General features: G+C 38.5%; 1 protein-coding gene and 1 pseudogene across 6 annotated transcripts in view; both read left to right on the top strand.

The window, feature by feature from the left end:
- The window catches only part of MAPK10 (mitogen-activated protein kinase 10), a 162715-nt gene that overhangs the window by 29742 nt on the left and 111350 nt on the right, over window positions 1-21623 (top strand). For 5 of the 6 annotated variants that reach the window (XM_043969846.1, XM_043969848.1, XM_043969845.1 and 2 more), the window contains one exon: window positions 9599-9753. The exons of the other annotated variant lie outside the window; for it this stretch is intronic. The gene's annotated coding sequence lies outside the window, so the exon portion shown is untranslated. The remainder of the gene's footprint in view (window positions 1-9598; window positions 9754-21623) is intronic. 6 annotated transcript variants of the gene reach the window in all.
- On the top strand, window positions 175-21374 carry LOC122732271 (annotated as a pseudogene).

Consider the following 21623-nt stretch of genomic DNA (forward strand, 5'->3'; position numbering starts at 1 on the left):
GTGATCTCTTCACTGTGCCACATAGTTGCCCCAAATGCAGTCCAAGGTGCTCTGAGCTAAACCATACAGAACAGAAGATGGATATTCAATAACAAAGAAGAGTTTGAAATGTTTTTAGAAAGAAAACTAGAACTGAAGAGATTATTTCCTTCTTGAACACCCCAAACAGCAGAAATGCAGGAGCAAATAAATATAACAGCCAAGGACTGCATCAGCAGCAGAATGATAACTGAGAGACCAGTAGGAGACTTCTTTCTAAATGTACACAAGGAGACAAGGGTGTATTGGAAATCTGATAGAAGTAACAATGAAGAGGCAGAAGGGGGCATTATGGACAGAACCTGGCAACACCCTGCCTACCGGTGAATCAAAATATATTGTTTTTGGTGGGACTACCTTACAACATGGGAAGATACATAGAAGGTGGAAAGGGGAGCAGGAACATGTACCAGGGTCAAATCAAGAGCTAGTCATGAAGGGAAGGTGATTCCTTTTTTTTTTTTTTGGTGAGGCAATTGGGGTTTAGTGACTTGCCCAGGGTCACACAGCTAGTAAGTGTCAAGTGTCTGAGGTCGGATTTGAACTCAGGTCCTCCTGACTCTAGGACTGTTGCTCTATCCATTGGGCTACCTAGCTGCCCCAATTCCTTTTTTAAATGTTCTTTTAAAAATATTTTCTTTTCTTTTCTTTTTTTTTTTTTTGGCTGGGCAATGGGGGTTAAGTGACTTGCCCAGGGTCACACAACTAGTAAGTGTCTAGTGTCTGAGGTTGGATTTGAACTCAGGTACTCCTGAATCCAGGGCCGGTGCTTTATCCACTGCACCACCTAGCTGCCCCCTATTTTATTTTCTAATTGCATGTAAAAATAGTTTTCAAAATTAGTTTTCATAAGATTTTGAGTTCCAAATTTTTCTTCCTCCTTCATTCCCCCCTCCCAAAGACAGCAAGCAGTCTGATATAGGTTATACGTTACAATCATGTTAAGCATATTTCTACATTAGTCATGTGGTAAGAGAAGAATCAGAACAAAAGGAAAAATAAACACAAGAAAAAAGAAACAAAAAAACAACAAAAGTGAAAATTGTATGCTTTAATCTGCATGTAGACTCCATAGTTCTTTTTCTGAATGTGGAGAGCATTTTCCATCAAGAGACTTTTGGTGTTGTCTTGGATCATTGTATTGCTGAGAAGAACTAAGTCCATCACAGTTGATCATCACACAAGATTGCTGTTACTATGTACAATGTTCTCCTGGTTCTGTTCATTTCACTCAGAATCAGTTCATGTAAGTCTTTCCAGGTTTTTCTGAAATCTGCCTGCTCATCATTTCTTACAGCACAATAGTATTCCATTACATTCATATACCACAACTTGTTTAGCCACTCCCCAATTGATGGGCATCCCCTCAATTTCCAATGCTTTTCCACCACAAAAAGAGCAGCTATAAATATTTTTGTATATGGGTCCTTTTCCTTTTTTCATGATCTCTGGGGTAAAAAGAGAAGGTGATTACTGTGGTGTCAGAACAAGAAGAGCCTACAGGGGTGTTGGGTGAAAAGTGGGAAAGAAGGAAGAAGGCCTTCCTTTGGAGTTGGGTGGGTATTCCCAATAATGAATGCTCATATGGATAAAAAGAGATGGTTAGTGAACAGAGATGAGGACCTTATACTGAATGAAGCTTGGGGGATTTGGTACTTGAAAATGCCTACTTGTCCTAGCAGAGAGTGGGGTTGGAATCCTTAGGGGCAACTGGCACTTGAAGGAGTGGGAGAGCATAGATACAGGAAGGAGATTTCCAGGCAAATGTAGACAAAAAGGTCAACAATATAGGGTCTATAAAAGTGCTAAAGGAGGGTCCCTACCGTTGAGTAGTGTCCTCTATGACATTTGCAATAATTGACATGGTTCTGAGTGTGAGGCAGAATGAAAAACAGGGAATCCGTGGAATGCAGTGGTAGAAAGTCCAGAGAGGGGAGAACTTAGAAAGAAGACCTTGGAAGCTTTTATTGCATGAAGAATATGGAGAAAAGATGTAGCATTTAAAAAGGTTTGAGAGACATCATTTCTGGGTAACAATGATTTTATTAACAATGCCACAGCATTTTTTTTTTTTTTGGTGGGGCAATGAGGGTTAAGTGACTTGCCCAGGGTTACACAGCCAGTAAGTGTCAAGTATCTGAGGCAAGATTTGAACTCAGGTCCTCCTGAATCCAGGGCCGGTACTTTATCCACTGAGCCACCTAGCTGCCCAATGCCACAGCATTTTAATAAAAAGATGGTCATTCGACCATCTTTCTTATACCAAAGACAATCAGACAATCATGGGGCACTCACATTGTGTGTGTGTGTGTGTGTGTGTGTGTGTGTGTGTGTGTGTGGTAATTGGGGTTAAGTGACTTGCCGAGGGTCACAAAGCTAGTATGTGTCAAGTGTCTGAGGTCAGATTTGAACTCAGGTCCTCCTGAATCCAGGGCTGGTACTCTATCCACTGCACCACCTAACTGCCCCTTTCACATTTTTTATGTCCTTTTGAAAGAGGAGGGTTCACAAAGATGGAAATCAACAGTGATTGGCTAACAATGAAAAAATGAGTATTACAAGGAGGGGCTGGATGTGAACTTAGATTATCATTTACTTCTTTTTTTTTCAACCTTAATAGTATTTTTTTTCCAGTTACATGTAAAGGTAGTTTTCAACATTTTTTTTTTTTTTTGCGGGGCTATGGGGGTTAAGTGACTTGCCCAGTGTCACACAGCTAGTAAGTGTCAAGTGTCTGAGGCCAGATTTGAACTCAGGTACTCTTGAATCCAGGGCTGGTGCTTTATCCACTGAGCCACCTAGCCGCCCCCAACATTTGTTTTTATAAGATTTTGAGTTCCAAATTTTTCTCCCTCCCTTCCTTCCTTCCCCTCTCCTCAAGACTGAAAGAAATCAGATATGGGTTATATATGGATAATCACATTAAACAGATTTTCACTTTAGTCAAAGTCATTTACTTCTTAAGTTAACCCCAGCTTCAGGCAATCTATTCAAAGAATTTATGCTCCACCCAAGCCAGGGCAGAAGATAATAGCTACCCTACCTGGGTGGGGTCTGAAGGAGAAAGTCCAATCTCATTATCTTCAGTGTCCTTCAAGAGACTTTAGAAGGACTTTAGAAAAAGGGGCGGGGGGGGGGAAGGGGTGTCTCTGAATCTCCCCAAATCTTTGGTTATTAATAATCATTTCTCAGAGAGAGATCAGGAAGCAGAGAATGTGCGTTTAGAGCAAACAGAAAGAGAAGATGGATGTAAAAAGAGTAAGAAAAATCCTTTCTCAAAAGGGGCACAAAAATAACATTAAAAAAAGAAACTAATGAACAGGACTAGCTTAAGGGGGAGGAGAGGAAAGGGGAGTCTACTTGACTGAGAAGAAAAAAGAGGAGCAATTATATAACCAAATAAAAGCAGGCTAGAAAAAGTAACTAATGAAACCCTAAAAGGAAAGGGGTAACTAGCAAGAAGGGATTAAAGGTGAGAGGAAGACAGCCAAGAGGGAATAGGGCCACTTTATTTTATTTATTTATTTTTTGTTAGGGCCGTTTTAAAAAAAGAAAAGATTAAAGCAAAGGAGCATAATACTGTGTTTACAGCAGAAGTTGGGGAAAAATTATAAATGGAATGTTATGTTATTTCAGGATCTCAAGGAGACACTGGGGATCTGATAGTTTTCAGGGGTCCTCAAGTGGTCTCAGCCAGGGGATAGTCCGATCCATTCACTTGCCCTTGCCTTTCTGGTCTCTGCTCTGCAAGTTCCTGACCTGGTTTGCATCTAAGCAACAGTAGAATGCTGTCCATCTAACTCAGCCTGGATGAGCCAGTTTTGCTGGTTCAGAGCGACAGAACTGCCGAGATTCCTGTGCAGGTTATTTCTCTGCAGGCTTCAGAGTGAGCTAGATGCTGGAAGGGAGACTCTGATTTGTCCCTGGGGTTTGAGCCACATAGCTGCTGCTTGGTTCTGAACTTGTGCTGCTTCTTGTTGTTGTTGTTGTTATTGTTGTTGGAGGTGGTGTCATGATTTGCAGTGAATTGTATTTAAGTGAGGGAGGGCTGTGCAAGGTTACCAGCCTCACTCTCTCCTCCAGAGCCATCTGGATCCAGTGGTAAGGTATACATCAGGATGACTGGAGATGACCTGGGATATTGGAGGCAATCAGGTTAAATGGCTTTCCCAGAGTTACACAGCTAGTAAGTGACTGAGGTAAAATTTGGGCTCAAGTTCTCTTTATTCCAGGGCTAGTGATCTAACCACAGAGCCACCTAGCTGACCCCCACCCCCCCTCCAGCTTGTAATGTCATCCCCAAGCACAGGTCCCCTTCCTAATCCCCTTGGATTTGTTATATGGAACTGGGTAGTGGTTGAGAAAGCCAAGTCAGTTACCTGTTTCTTCATTCTCACTTTCAGTGCACTGCTATGGGTCTGGAACCTCCTCTTGCTCTGGATTACCAGTCTTCCCTGAGTGTTAGAGCACTCCCCTTTCATAGTGCTCTTAGTACTAGTAACTATGGTTCATAGACCCTTTTGTCTCTTGACCTGAGTTGATCTTGGCTGGACAAATTACTCATTATGACTTTATGTTTCCATCAGGATTTTATTTGGCATATTTTCTAGATCTTTTTGGAGTATTTTTTTTGGGGGGGGGGGCAAAGAGAAGCTCATTGAACTGCGTCCTGTTATTCTGCCATCTTTCCCATAGTGGGTGCTTAATAAACATTGTAGATTGGGCTGAGGATTGAAAAAAAAAATCCTCCTTTCTTGAACTTTGTCCCCTGTGCACTTCTAGGTGTCTCAACCACTATTCTTTCTATCCTGTTACTATTCTCTGTGATATTTAATTTTCCCCTCAGGTCCCTCATTTCTTTTCTTTATCTACTCCTCAGATCCTTTTGCTCACATCTTCCTCATATTCCAGTCTCCTTAAGAGCAAATCCTTCTCCTTCATATTGTCTTCCACTCTTAGCTTTCTCCTTTTAAGTCCTTCACATTGAAACCATTTCCTCAGAGGCAGTGCCAAACTATGGCAAGAACACTAGATTGGTAATTAAAAGCTTTGAATTTCAATATTGCCCCTGTCATGTACTGCCTAAATAATCTTGGGAAAGTCATTTAGCTGAGTGTGGTATGAACAATATCCTAACCTCTGCCCTAATTCAGGTTAGGTTAATTTTTCCTTTAAAGGCATCAATACCCTCTCAGTAGCTTGATTGACTCATCAGCCTCAAGCTATTCACTTTTCTTCCCAGTTCCCTGAGTACAAGATAGTCACTAGTGCTTGGCTGGTAGAAAATGATGGGCAATGCAGGTAAAAGAATTACTTCCCTCAGGAAGTGAAGGTGTCCTCATCACCTATTGCTGAATATCCTTCTTCTACTGTGACTAAGTAAATGTGCTGCTGGATGACTTTAGGGTGTCTCATTTGGTTTTAGTATCAGTCCACTTTCTGTAGGTGAAGCTCTTATGACTCATAGCTATTTTCTCTGTGGCTTTCCCCTACCCTGTAAACCTTCTCCCTTACCCAATCCAGAGCTTTTCCCCTGATGAGTTTACTGTATTATTTATTGTACCAAACACTTATATGAAAATCCTTTTTTGTTTGGTTCAGATAAGACTGAGGTGTATGTAAATCTTACTCCAATCTTACCCTTTCTTCATGTTTATATAGTCTCTCACTCACCCCAGGTATAAGATCTACTAAGTTCTATCCCTTTATTTCTTCCCTAACCTCGCTTTTTCTTTCCTCTCAATATCAAAACAGAACAAAACTATACACAGTCACCTGATTTGCTTTTAACTCCCTCTGTGATACTTGGTACCTTAAAAAGATATTATTCTCTTTTCCTCCTAACGTATATTTACCACTCTTGGGTATCTTGACTCCTATATATTCAATTTAAAGTCTCTACTCACATGTATTTTCTCCTTAGGAATTCTTGAGAATCCTCTATTCTGTTATTTGGTTCACTTTTTCCCTTGTAGGATTCCCTCAGTATTGCAGGATAACTTACTCTTGGTTTTATTTTGGAATATCATCGCATCATATTCCACGACTTTCTCTTCTTTATATTATTATTGCCACATCTTCTAAGATCCTGGCTAGGGCTCATTCACATTTGATCTCTTTCTATTTGTTTGTAATATTTTTTCTTAGACCTGGAATCTCTTTGTATTTTGGCTGTGACATTCTCTGGAGTTTTCATTTTAGGATTTATTTCAGGAGGTGGCAAATTATTTTCTTTTTCACTTTGTCCCTTGGGTTGTGGTTAATGTGAGCAGTTTTCATTTATGAGTTCTTGAACCATTATAGTATCTTGAGGCAAGATAGGCTTTTCTGATACTGGGCAGCTGCTACTAGACTGGGTCGGGCAGGTAACTCACTATTGGACTCTTCTCAGGTTGCTGGCTTCTCTCCTAGACAGGTCTATCATTGGCTTCCAATTGGCTTCCTAGGTTTGTCCTTGAAAGGGCAGCTGCAGTCTTTTCTTTCTATCAGCTACTGGCTTGGTTAGGTGATTTTCTGCCCCATTTTAGCTGGAGTATTACAAAAATGTTTCAACCAGAGCAGCTGATCTTAGCTTAGCTTTGGCAAAAGCTCTGACTCTCTCAGCTCTGAGGTAGTTTGTCACTGCTATACAAGAGATGAGAAAGGTCTTGCCTCTCTTATTTGACATTTTTTTTTTCCTGGCTAAAATCACCTTTCCTCTGTAAACCATTCCTGGTTGTCTGGTTACCTTTGGGTGATTTATTTCATTTAGTTTCACTTCATGTTCCTTTGGGAATTGTATGAATTAATGAAGAAATAAAGCATTTATTAAGTAATAAATGTTTTATTTATTCATTCATTAATTCATAAGCACTGTACTTGCTATGTCCTGAGTATACAAATAGAAAAAATTCTCTAATTTTGTGGAGCTCTCATTCTATTGGGGGTAGATAACTCATGTTTCACCTGCAAGTCATTTGGAAATCCCATGGTCCTTTGGGTTCAGCAGCAAAGCAGATATTAATGCCTCTTTAATGTGATTTTCACTAATAAAAAGACATCAGTTTCTGATGTTCAATCATTTGACAGTGCCAAAGACTTTGGTATCAAGAAATTTCTGAGTCTTCAGTAGCTGTGACTAGGAACAAAGAATTGAATGCAGTCTATGTCCTTTTCATAAACAATCGAGGTATTCAAGCTTCCTTCCCTTTTTTAGGGTGGAGAATGTCTATTTTGCATCTTCAGGCTTTCTCCTTTACATTTTAGTATCTGTTTTTAGCCTCTAAAGACTTTCAGCTTTTGTTGAAATCTCATCGGGGCACCTCTCTTACAAGTTTAGTGAATGTGTATCCCCTGTATGCCCACAGTGGAATTCTTATTGCTTAGCTTAGCATCTTATTCTAAAGAGAAACAAACTTAATGAATGGAAATTGGAAAACAGAATTTTGAATATCTGGTCCTGTTCAAATTTCAAGCAGCCTTTGAATACACATCCTCATGGAGGAGATCCACACAGATGATACAACACTAGTTCATTCCAGAAAAATTTTGAATTGCCTATTTTATAATGGCTTCTTAACATTTATACTTGAATTTGGCTATGTCTTGTCTTCTAGAAATTTGTAATGCTTCCAACTAAATATTGAATCCTGTTAACCTTTTCCATTTTTCCCTGTTTGGCCAGGGATAAGTCCTAGGGTCTCATGCATATTTTTCCCACAGAAGTTATCTAGAGCTAAAAGAACAATTTAGGGGGCAGCTAGTTGGTGCAGTGGATAAAAGCACCAGCTTTGGATTCAGGAGGACCTGAGTTCAAATCTGGCCTCAGACACTTGACACTTACTAGCTGTATTACCCTGGGCAAGTCACTTAACCCTCATTGCCTTGCAAAAAAAAAAAAGAACAATTTACAAATTGAGAAAGGAACTGCTAGATGTAGAGAAACAGGTTGGAGTTTAATTTCATATCTTGAAGGTGAAGCTGGCACCTTATGGTAGTTGTCAGATAAAAAAGCTAAAGGCCCTCCAACTTACTTAGGAATAGATAACAGCACTTTTCTTTTCCCTCCTTATTACATTAATACATATTTATGGATTAAAACAAGCATTTCCATAACACAGTACAATAAAAAAGATGATTTACATGAAACTGCAAATCTACTATGCACAACTTGCAAATACACAAGGAAATTACCATGTAAATTTCTTCTCCCCCATCACTAGAAATGTCTACCATTAGACATGAATAGGTATGTGTGTGTGTGTGTATACACTCACATATAAATAAACAAATAAATAAAATTGTATTTATATTTCTATTTATCAATTCTTTCTCTGAATGCAAATTATGACATCCTTCATATGTCCTTTATAGTTAATTTGGATATTTATAATAGTCAAAATAACTTATTCACTCAAAGTTGTTCTTAAAACAATATTGCTGTTATTGTGTACAATGTTCTCTTGGTTTTGCTCATTTCATTCTTCATTATATCATGCAAGTCTTTCCAGTTTTTTCTAAGATCATTTCTTATAGCACAGTAGTATTCCATCACAATCATATACTTGTTCAGCCATTCCCCTGTAATGTGTATCCCTGTAATTTCCAGTTTAAAATAACTTTAGAGTCCTTTTCTTTACCTGGAGCTGTTCCTCCCCCCAAAATAAGTGTTCCAGGTTACTGCAATCAGTGATTAGATGTGCTACCATGGAAAACAGAATGTTTACTACCTAATCCATACCACTTATGCAAGCAATATTATGTCCAGAAAATTTTACAGCCATTCAACCCATCTACATCTTATCATGGTGATCTGACAAAATTAGGTCCCCTACTCAGGGTCTACCTTTCCAAGTAAAGGAAATTCCCCACCAAATGGAGGGGTGATATCTTATTACTGCTCCATGAATCCACTCCTCCGGCCTGGAACACTTGATTAGGGGAAACCAAAATTATACCACAGTAGCTTGGCAGCAGAGTACACAGTGCTGGTCAAGACCTTCCCGATTATTGTATGGAAATTGCAGTATCTTGGAATTAGTTGGTGTTTCTGCCTTCTAAATAATGTATTCAAGTGACAGTCTCAGCAGGGAAAATACTCAAGTACTCCCAAACCCAAAGAGTCTTTGGGCTACTGCTCCTGCAAGGGTATAATTTCACATAGTTAATGACCAAGATTCTCATAAAAATGGCTCTTTCATCCTCTGCACTAGGTTTCTCTGTTCCTCAGATAATCTTATACCTTTCTAACCTCTCATACCATCTCACATCAGGTTGGTGCCTCCAATATGTCATGATGTTGGTTTGTCTTGTTTTTTGCCCTTCAGTTTAAGATTCAAATATTTATTGCCTTTCAGCTCCAATTAGATGGCTAGTCAGAGATCATAATTTCTCCTGTTATCAGTCCTATCAGTAGATGTAAAGGCAGTATTTCTACTGTTAACGCTTCTTACCACCACTAGCCCTTATGTACATATGGGATTTTTCAGTAACAAAATGACCTAATGATTCATCCTAAACATTCTCTGTCACCCAACCTATGTTTTCACTCTCAGTTCCTTCTTGTGCTCATGTCCTGCAGTATGGTGCCAGTGGTAGATGGCTACCTGGGGAAGCTGGAGGCCAACTGGAAGAGTCTGAATGGAGTTCCCTGGCACATGATCTGTTTCTTCCTGGCTGCTTGCAAACTTTTCTCTTTCATTTGGGAGCTGTGGATCTTGGCAACCATATTTCTGGGTGAGTTAAACCTGATGTTCCTCTCTGGTGTTTTCCTGTCAATGCTATTACTCTGTACTCTATTCTTACTAACTTCCAGAAAATTTTATTTTATGAGTTAAATGACAAACAAAAATCTTTTAGACTGGAAGTTAACTCCTCTTGTCCCATTCCTGATTTGCTCTCCTTCCTTGTCTCAGACTCCTAGGGTCCCTGATTTTCTTCAACACTCAATTGAAATCTCACTTTCTATAAAAGTCTCTTCCTTTACAACTAGCTAGAAGTTCCTTCCTTAAAGTACTTAAGATTACTTTTCATTTACACCATGTGTGTATGTACGATTTGTGTGTTGTTTTCCCCTTAAAATGTGGAAGTAGGGACTGTATTTTTGCCCTTTTTATATCCTCTGCACCTAGCACAGTGCCTGATATGTACTAAGCTCTTCACAAATGCTTGTTGACTTAATGAATGACTACCAGTGCTAGAAAAACAAAAATTGAGATTGTAGTCTGCTTCTCAGCAAATCTCTTTATATGAGCCTTCCAGTGCTGCCTTTGCTGCTTTTCTAAGAGAAATTAGCAAAAGAAATACTAGTGAAAAACAAATACTAATTTTCTTCTGCTGCTTTCACTACCATTTGTAGACAAAATTCTATTCAAACTATTTTAAAAATATATCTCAAATGCTCCTAAGAAATTATAAGGTATTTGAAGCTCTGTATAATTTTTTGGTTAAATTGTCATCACAGTTTGGGAAGTAATTTGATGGAATTATAATGACATTTAAAATTAATCTAGTTAGGGTTTTTACAAAGTTAAATTTGGAAAAATGTTTCATCTCACAGAAATCAAGGCAGTACATGTCTTAGTGCTAAAAAATCAATTCACCAAATTTATGACAATAAGTTTAAATGTGCACTCAATTTCAAGGTTGCCTCTGGTGTAGTTGTATGACAATGCTTCCTCATGTCATGGAAGTGCCCTAAACTAGTAGAGTTCTCTTTCTGGAAGATTCTGGCAAGCCTTTGGTGCTTTGATTATATGAGGATCATCCTGGCTCAATTCTGAAAGACTTATTGGCAAAGGTGGCAATGAATTTTTTTAGCTGTACTAATTCCAGAAAACTAGCTACAAAGTCATCAAGGGGTACAGTTATAATCTGTGTTTCTGTTATGAGTATTGAAGAAATTATTTCCTCTAAGTGATCTTTGTTATGAATTTTTATTATTTAAAATCTGTACCTTAAAATAATTATACCATTCTATTGGACATCTAATATAAATGTTCTATTTAATTTAAAATTACAGAATCTTATCTAAAACAGAAATGAATATTACATTAAAATTGCATCATTTATGTATTCATATTTATATCTCAAAATGTAAGAGTGGAATTAGATTATTGTTTCCAACAATCCTGCTTGGTTGAAGCTGGTAGAGATGCCCAGTAGGCAGTTGGGGACCTCTGTAGAACCTCTTCTATTTGTGCCTATCCTGTTTCTATCTTTGGATTCTCTAACCCATGTTAGACTCAGTTACTATTTTTCATGCCTACCTCCCTATTCAATTCCTATCTTATTCCCTATGGCTTTTGTCTCCAGTCTTATTTCCCCTCCTTGCTTTACTAGATCCATTCACTTGCCCTTGCAACTTCCCTGCTACTCAGTCCCATTTTGTTTTCAGTCATTTTCCCTCATATTCCTGCTCACTAGTTCATATCCTGTCTGGCTCTAGGCTGATTTCTTCTGATTCTTGTTTTATTTATGTACCCCATTGTTCTATCTTTCTGTCCAGGTACTTGTGATCATAAAAAATGGAAATAATATTTTTTAGATTCAAATCTCCAAATTTTGTGTTACATGCCTCTTATGAGATTCTTTTATTCCACCTCACCTCCCTCCCTTTCTCTATACCACTTTATTTCGTTAACCCTTCCTTGACATGGAGTAAATATTTTGACATTTTCATGCATTTTTTAATTCAATAAAAAATCAATTAATAATGCAATTAGATGGAATAGTCTTAGTGGAGTTGGAGTCAGGAATATCTGAGTTTGAATCCTGCCTCTCACATTTTCCTAATTTTAGGACCCTGGCTAAGTCACTTATCTTGTCTCATCCTAGTTTAATCATATGTAGAATGGGGATAATAATAGAAGCTATCTCCCAATATTGTTGTGAGGACCAAATGATTCGAAATGTAGTAAAATATTTTGTAAGCCTTAAAAAGATATACATCTTAGATACTATTATTATTTACTAATACAAGCTTTTTATTTTATGTTTATTCTTTACATTTTAGCACAGAGTCAAAACTGTTGGTTTTGTCTTTGCCTTGGGGAGAATTGTGTTTCCCTCTATTATCATCCCTCAGCTTCTGCCTTGTTTTCTCTTTTAGTCATGGTCAGAGCCAGGAGATGCAAGTATGTGTCCAATAGAGTGTGAGCTCCTGGACAAGAGAAATTCTTTTAATTTTTATCTTTTTATCTATAGAGGCTAACACTGTTCCTGGCATGTAGAAATTACTCGATAAATGGTTGTAGATATATTGATTGCTTGAGAGTAGATGGATGGTTGCATAAACGTTCAAGGAATATTGTATGTGCCTTTGTTACTCACTGCTTTATGGGGAAAAAAACCCCCCACATCTTGTTAAGATCACAGATCTGCTGGTTTATTCGATTATTGTTTGTGCCTGTGGGCATATCCATCTTCTAATAATGAAGAAAGGAATTATTTTTTAACAAGAATTAAAGTTTACTCTATCGCAGAAATGTTTTTTCCTTTGTAAGATATTAATGTGTTGGTTAATCAAAGCATAATGATACATGTTCTTCTTTGCTAGCCTTTTAATTTTATTTCTTTTCTTTTTAATGTAACTTTAATTTTACTTTATTCTCCCCTCTTCCATTTTCAATGTGCCAATGGATCATTCATCATCTCACATTAATTAGAAAATTGTTGAATAATATTTTAGTCTTTTAATAAGTCATACTTTGACAATTTAAAATGTGTACAATCTGGGAATTATTTTTATTTTAAAGAAATGGTGATATAGAGTCAACAGAAGTATCAAGACAAAGTGCTAGAGGAAAATATATGGAGGAAATTCTTGATGTAGCTGGCGGTGTGAAGGGCATGAGGAGAGCCTTTGTTGGTACTTGATCTATTCCCTGAAGCAGGTGAAGGATTTCAAAAGCCAGAGCTCCAGAAAGTGGAGATGACCTGGATAAGTGAATAGAGGTAGCAAGGTGAAGAGGGTAACAGTCTAGTTTGTCTGGAACACAGAACATGTGAAGTGAAAGATGCCTAATAAAATTGGAGGCTGGAATCCCATTGTAGAGGGCCTTAATTGCTGGGCTAATTCATTTGCATTTTATATTAGAGATGGCACCATATTTGGAGTGAAAGAACTTAGGTTAAAATCTTGGCTTTTTGACTTGTGTGACCTGGCCAAAATCATACTCTTTAGGGGTTCAGTTTACCCATCTCCAAGATCTTTACTAATGATGATGCATGGAATTGTTGAAGGTTTTTAACTTAGGGACTAAAGTGGACTGTTTTTACACATTAGGAAGATGATTTTGACAGCTGTATAAAAAATAGATGAGAAAGATGAAAGGGAAACCAGAAGTGATGGGGCCTGAACTAAGTGGCAACAGTGTGAGTCAGATGTGAGAAATGTTATGGAAGTAGAAATTTATAGGACTTGGTTATATGAGTGGCAAAGAAGAAAGAGCTGAGATAACTGTAAGATTTTGAGTCTAGGTGACTTGGATGAAAACACTACTCCCAAAAAAGGTACATTAGTTTGGAGCAGGAAGAGGCTTAAGGGAGAAGATTTTGAGTTCAGATTAATGACTACTTTGTTTCTGTTGAAAGTCTCCTCTGTTGGCACACGTTAAGAATAAGGGAAATTTAGGGCAGATATTGGAGTCCATGTTTTTTTGTTATGATTTTGTTATCATTTGTTATGATTCTTTGAGTGATTGGTTGTGTTATTTTTGTACTTTCTGATATATTCACAATTTGTAACAAAGTGAACAGTATGCTGCAACTGATCTTGTGAATTGTTTGTAGCCTTCATATCTATCCTTGTTTGTATAAATTTTACAAAGGGGCTTATTTCATCAATAAATTGAGTACTCATAGCAAGCCTGATGGATGTTTAGCAGTTCACTAGTTGATTTCAGAGTAAAAAAAAAAAAGTAAAACATAGTTTCTGCCCTCAAAAAGCTTATAATATATTTAAAAAATGTACTGACACAAACTATTTTAAAAATAAAAGTATTTTATTATCTTCCAGTTACATATAAGGATATTTTTCAAAATTCTCTTAAGGCTTATATACTTAACAGTCACAGCAAAGAAAAGAGGAAAAAAAGGATACAGTTGCCAAAAGGGAAGGATAAAGATTTACATTTCAAAGATAGCATGTAAAATTTATTGTAGGCAAATGGGGAGGAAGGAGGTTTACATGTCAAAGATAGTGGAAGGGGAAACATTACATTTCATAAATTGATAACAGTCTAGCAAGTGGTATCTTAAAACAGAGCCAGAATTTTTTAACCAGTTAGTCACCATGAATTAATTTTTGGAAGTCTCAGCTAAATTCCATACCATAAAGAAAGCCTCATATGGTGACATGATTTTCCTTACAATTAAAATTGCCATGCTGGAGTGAAGTAGAAAGGGAATTAAGAAAATTCTTTTGTCATTCCCTACCCTGTCCCCTTTTTGGCCATAGATTGAAATGAAAAGTAATTCTGTGAACATATTCTTATATATCCTGTCAATCTTTTTTTCTAGATGCCTCAAAACTAGGTTTATGTCAATCAGTTCCAAAGGCAGATAAAAATATTGGTCAGTATTGAGTATAATAGCAAAAGAAAGGCAATGTAATAACAAGTATTGGCATCATTTCATAATTTTCTTGTTTTAGCTCATTCCAGCCAAACAACCCCAAATGTCCATTTAAATAGCACATTTCTCATTTTGTTGTCTTGGGTTTGGCCAACCCATGATGACATGCACTTCTGGGAAATAAATTAGTTTTTACAAAATATCCAGTTTATTTCAAACATCATAGTTGTTCTTAATTAGAATGTCAGTTGTTCACAGTATTTGTAATAGGCTTCATTCTTAGGGCAGTTTTGGGGAGGAATTTCTCCCAGTAGATAGAAGCGCTTCCCAGGTTCTAAGTCACTTGTAGAGGTTCCCTAGGTAATGCTGTTTAAACCTGCTAGCACTAAAACTTAGTAGAATTTAGTAGTATCTGAAAAAATCCAGTCACATTGACCTTCCAGCAATTAGTACATGTGATAAAAACCAGTTCAGACCTTATGATCTTTAACCTTATGGCTAAGAGAGCGATAGAAAGAACATCAAATCAGGGTACTTGTAACTCATCTGAAAGTTGAGAATTTCAGTCTTTTCATACTACCTATTCTTTTTATATTTGCCTGAACCCTCTATATCATAAGAATAATGCTATCTAAGCTAGAGGAAGAATAAGACTTTGGAAAAATAAGTCTCTTTATATTATCAGAATATGACCTCAAACAGGAAAAAAACACCTCAATTTCCATTTAATAACAGCTTACCAAATAAGATACATTTTTTAAAACAAGTTGAATTTTAGTAAAAAAAAGCCTCCTTATTAAAAACCATTCTTAGTAATTAGAAACTCTCTCATATTCATCCTAATTTGAAAACTGACCTTTCTAATCAAGCAATTAGACTAGACTAAAGACTCCTGTGGTGGACTATAGCTCTCTTTCTGCAGCTTCCAGAGAGGAGGCCCTGCAGAGTACAGAGCACAGGCCCCAGTCATACTTTGCTAATCCCTATAAAAATGGTTCCCACTTGTACCTGGCAAGTAGAGTATATGTACCCACCTGCAGAATCTGGTTTTGTGTTGGTTTTTTTTTTTTTTTTGTCTTTTCCTTGTCATAGGTGGGCAATCCTGGTTCCTGTTATTTATAGCAGCCTCATGAATTCAAGTTCTGAGGAGCTTCCAGGTTCCTTGGGCTTACTGGCAGAGTTATGAATTGCTCACACTGGAGTGACCACTAGCAGTGTAAGAGCCAAATTTAGTATGGGGAGAGTTAATTGGGCAGCTCACCGTAATATTGGCGTAAGAAAGGAGATTAACAGCCTCTTTCAAAAAACAAAACAGGTTTTATTAAAGGGAACAAATTTAAAACATGAGTAAGGTTAATAGAACTAGGGACAATGAGAAAGGGAATAAGGGATGGAAAAAAATACGACCCACTTCCCAAATGATTAGAATCTGAATCTCTGGGGTAAAAATATGCCCCACGCACTCTGAACCTGCCTGCAGCCCAGCAAGCTCCAAAGAGCTAGCTCAACAACACAAACTCACCACCACTCAGAATCCACAGTTCCAAAGAGAACCAGCTGCACAGCGTCCCTCTCTCTCTCTCTCTCTCTCTCTCTCTCTCTCTCTCTCTCTCTCTCTCTCTCTCTCTCTCGTGCCAAACTGAGACCTCTCCTCCCTTCTGTCTCCCAGAAGCCCCCTCTCCCACAGGAAACAGGGCTGTCCACACACACAGCCCCAAGCTAATTGGCTGGCAGCCCTGATCGACAGAACTAACAGGCAGCTCTACAAATGCAAGCCGGCCAGCTTCCAGATGCTGAAGACCACCTGACTTGTTCTTACCAGGCTTCTCATCATGGTGGGGCTTCCCTACAGTATCTCTCCAGCAGGGGTGGTATTTCAACTCTCACAGCAGGAAAGAATCCGAGCCTAGTATGCTTGGCCAGAATCTTTTGGAGTTGCTTGACCTAACTCATGCAGCAGCTCTTGACCTCACCAACTGTAGTGGACCCGTCAAGGGCAGCGGTACCCACCTCGGCAGGGCTGAGCCACACCTCTCCTAGGGAGAGGGGATTGAGGTCCCAGCAGGGCAGTGGTTTGGCACTCAGGCCCTTGGCACTGCTCTAACCTACCACAGGGCATGATCAGTGGCTGTTGTCCTGTCATGGTAGTAGATTTGGGCAGAGGAGGCATCAGGCATAGACACAAGTCCCTGGGATCTCTTCCCTAAAGAACGGTCTGTTCATATCATTTGACTCTTTATCAATTAGGCATTGGCTCTTCTGTCCATTGTAAATGACTTGGAATCACTACTTCCAGTCTCCCTCCTTTTCCAGCCATAAGCTTCTCTGATCCTATCTTTTACTTTTCTTCTCTTGTACAATTCCTAGTTGGTACAGCCAGTTCTGCTGTGATGCTTGTTTGGAAAAAGCGAATTTGTTTCAACATAATTGATATATTGGGGAACAATCTGAACATAATGTGAATTTCACAGATTTTGTCCTTGAGAAACAGCTAGAAAGCTACACAACTTCATAATTGCTCAGGAGCTGCAGCCTTCCCAAACACCCACTTCCACAAGCAACCTTCAGGTCATTTTTTAATTATTATTATTTTATTTTGGCAGAGCAATGAGGGTTAAGTGACTTGTCCAGAGTCATGCAGCTAGTAAGTGTCAAGTGTCTGAGACCAGATTTGAACTCAGGTCCTCCTGAATCCAGGGCCGGTGCTTTATCCACTGTGCCACCTAGCTGCCCCTCAGGTCCTTTTAAAGATACAATACTGTATTTATTGTGTATCTTCTGGTGCAGGAAGAGATGTGAGGGGAAAAGGACTGGTTTTCACCCATATATTTCATTCTTCACTCCCTGATATACTGCCCTTACCATTTTCCTCCACTGCTTCAGTGTCTCAGTTGTGGAATTGCAGCCCACCCAAGCTACCTTCTCAACCTTTGCCATGGACTTTGCCAATGTGGAGCCATAGTAACTGAGGCACGAGCCAAGCAGCAGCCCAACTTTGGTTAAACACTTTGAATGGATGTACCACATGCTATTTTGTAGTACAGGATAGGGAGTAATGTAGTGAGGTATGGGGAATAATGTGAAATAAACCTAGAAAGGTAAGAGCTGGTGTGTGGAGCATTAAAACTCAGGCTGAGGAATTTGTGTCTTAGGGTAGAGGCAATAAGGAGTCACTCAAAATTTTTGAGCCATGTAGGTGCCACATTCCTCAACTTGGATGTTCACAAGGTCAGGATTTTGCCAAGGACTAGATTTTGTCTGGGGCCTTTCTCCTGCAGCTAGGCTCAAGTCATCGATGCCTCACTGGACCATGCCCAGATGCCCCAAGGCTATTTTCTCTGCTGGGCTGGTGACTGAGTTTTTGGTGCTATTGGGCCTGAGCCAACCTTAGGCTCCATTTGGCTCATCCAGGTCACTGTCCTTAGCTGGGCCTGACTTGAGTGACCTAGAATCTCTGCAGGACAGGGGCAGGGTGGAGATGGGGGAACTCAGTGAATTTCTGAGCTGGATGGAGTAGTCTAGAGGTGATTCTATTTCTTACTGCAGTGGTGCATCTTTAAGTGGTTTACAGGTGTTTGCACCTGTCAGAGTCAAGGCTCTAAAACAAGTACTCTTTTAGTTCAGGTACAGTGTTGGGACAAAATATGAGGCACTGGAAAGTCATTGAACCTTTAACACAAGGAGGTTCACTTTGCCTTAATGAAGCAAGAATATGCAACCAGAATGCACTGGCACTTAGCTCTTTCAGATATTGTCCCCTCTTCTTCATAAGGAAACTCAAGAGGTCAGCTGGGTAGGGGAAGCCACCACCAAATCTGGAAAGCATAGACTTTTCATGGGGTGGGGAGGATGCATTTATTGATCTTAGATAACTAGGCAACTGTCAGGGAAGCGAGGCAGGGCAGTGATGTCCCAGGGACAGTTTTGTTCTGGGCTTACTCCTTGTTGACTTAGGAAGGGGTGGAGTATGGGGAAGTGAATCAGCCAGGACCAGTAACATAGACCAATCAGGTTCTGGGGCTACCATTGTTTGCCTTCAGTTAAAACCACCCTATATTGTGTGTGGAAGGAAAGAAGCTGTGTTAGGGAAATGCTGGTTCATTATAAATGTTCAAGAGGTAATAGGTGATAAGACTGGAGCTCAGGAGAGAATTTAAGGCTGATAAGGAGATCTGAGAATCTTCTGCACAAAGTTGATCATTGGTATCATGGGAACTGATGCGGTCACCAAGTGAGATAGTATAGAGGGAAAAGGGAAGATGGCCCAAGGGAGAGCTTTGGGAAACACCCATCTTTAGTAGGCTTGGCCTGGATGATGAGCCAGCATAGAAGACTGAGAAAGGACAGTCAGATAGGTAGGAAGAGAACTAGGAGAGAGTGCTTATATCACAAAAGCCTAGAGAGGAGATGATATCTGGAGGAGAGTATAGCAAAACAAACCTCTCAGATTTTCAGCCTCCATGCATTATTATACTAGGACCCTTTTGGGAAATTTTGCTTTGGGTTTTGAATTTGAGTTTATACTCATTTCAGTAAGGTGAGTGATTTGTTTTTCTACAAAATATGATGGATTCATGCCAATTTATCCTCCTTGGGATCTGCCATATGTATTTATTTCCTGAGTGCCAAGGCAGGGTAAAGGTACAGTCTGTGATTGTAACAGAATGTGGCAAAGGCAGAGATGAATACTGCCATTTTTTTTCCAGACCATGCTATAAGGAGTCAAGCTAATTGGTTAAAATACCAGAATTTACTTAAAAATTTTTTTTTTAATTTTTCATCTTTTTTTTTTTTTTTTTTAGTGAGGCAATGAGGATTAAGTGACCTGCCCAGGGTCACACAGCCAGGAAGTGTCAAGTGTCTGAGGCTCGATCTGAACTCATGTCCTCCTGAATTTAGGGCCCATGTTCCATCCACTGTGCCACCTAGCTGCCCCTCAGAATTTCCTTTTTAACTAATAAACATTAGGGCCCAATAACTCATTAGACATTTCACATTGCTTATATATATATATATATATATATATATATATATATATATATATATATAATGTATCTAAAGCACAAAGCAAGTATCATATGTAATGGGGATACTCTAAGAGCTTGATGGTTTACTTAGCAAATTTTAAGGAATCAGCAAAGAAATTAACAGAGACTAGACTTAGCAACTTTGCAGACTACAAAACAAATGCAAAAATCAATCACATTTACATAAATCAAGAATAAATTTCAAGAGGCAATGATATAAAGGGAATTCCTATTTGAAATAATTGCAAAATGCATAAAATATTTGGAAGTTCATCTATCAAAATACACTCAATCCATGTATTATAAAATGCTTGTTAAAATGAAGAACAATTTAAATACTTGGAAGAAAATTAAGATCTTATTATTGAGCAAAACCAATATAATAAAAATGATAATACTTCCAAAGTTGATTTATAGTTTTAATGCTATACCAGTGAAATTACCAAAGGGATATTTTATAGAATAAAATTACATATTAACAAAATTCATTTATGGGAACAAAATAACTAGGCTATCAAAAGAAACAATTTTTAAAAGTAGGAATGAAGGGAGGATATTACTTTTAGTCCTCAAACTAAAGTATAATACAGTAATCATCAAAACCATTTAGAGCTGGAAAAAATGGAAAAGTAGATCAATGGAACAGTCTAGAAAAGTTCAACTCAGAATAGAATCAGAAACTCCTTATTTAATAAGAACTGCTGGGAAAATTGGAAAGCTTGCTTGAGTATGGGAATATCAATCTCACATCTGTCTCAGAGCTCCTCACAGCCTGATCAGCAACCTCATTTGAGTTTGGATTTCTTCCAGTTAGTTCCAAGATGGGAACTATCAAGAATCAATTGATCACAAGATCACTGTGGTTGGGGTTGGTACAGTTGGCATGGCATGTGCCATCAGTATCTTAATGAAGGATTTGGCTGATGAACTTGCCCTAGTTGATGTCATATAAGACAAACTAAAGAGAGAGATGATGGATCTCCCACATGGCGGCCTTTTCTTCAGAACATCAAAGATTGTGTTCGGCAAAGGTAATGGTGTGATTGCAGATTCAAAGCTGGCTGTTGTTAGAGCTGGGGCACAACAGCATGAGGGTAAAAGTCATGTTAATTGGTCCAGTGTAACATGAATATCTTTAAATTTATCATCCCCAGTATTGTTAAAAGTAGACCAAATTGCAAGCTGTTTATTGTTTTAATCCAAAGGGTATTTTGACATATGTGGCCTGGAAGCAAAGCAACTTTCTCCAAAACCATGTTATTGGAAGTGGTTGCAATCTGGATTCTGCCTATTTCCATTACCTAATGGGTAGAGACTCAGTGTCTACTCTTCAAGCCATCATGGATAGGTCCTTGGGGAACACTCTAGTTTTCCTGTGTGGAATGATGTGAATGTTGCAAGTGTCTCTGAAGAATCTGTACTCTCCTTTAGGAACTCATGCTGATTTAGAGCATTTGAAAGATGTTCAGAAATAGGTGGTTGAAAGTGTTTATGAGTGATCAGGCTGGACCATTTACTTGTCTGTGGCAGATCCGGAAGAAAGCATCATGAAGAATCTTCAAGAGGCATTTCCAATTTCCACCAAGTTAAGGAAGGACCTATATGGCATTGATGATGATGTATGTGTTCTTTACCATCCTATATGTCTTGGGGCAGAATGGCATTTCAGATGTGGTGAAGGTAAACCTGACTCTAGAGGAAGCTTTTTAAAAGAAGAGTGCCAATACTGTTTGGGTAATGCAGAAAGAGCTTTAATTTTAAAGCCTATTAATGTGCTTCCACTTTACTGTCTAGAGAACATGACAGTGGTTAAAGGATTGCTCATGATGAGCTTTTCAAGTAGGTCAAATCCTTCCTCTGCTTAGTGATTCAACACCAATATAAAGCAGAAATGGAAAACTTATGAACACATTCTGGGGTCTTCAAGTTAGAAATGGGAAATAATATAGTGACTCCTATTTATTAAACCTTACTGGATATAACTTGTCTTGTAAATATTGAAAT

Source organism: Dromiciops gliroides, chromosome 6 (assembly GCF_019393635.1).
Source record: "Dromiciops gliroides isolate mDroGli1 chromosome 6, mDroGli1.pri, whole genome shotgun sequence".
NCBI classification, from domain to species: domain Eukaryota; kingdom Metazoa; phylum Chordata; class Mammalia; order Microbiotheria; family Microbiotheriidae; genus Dromiciops; species Dromiciops gliroides.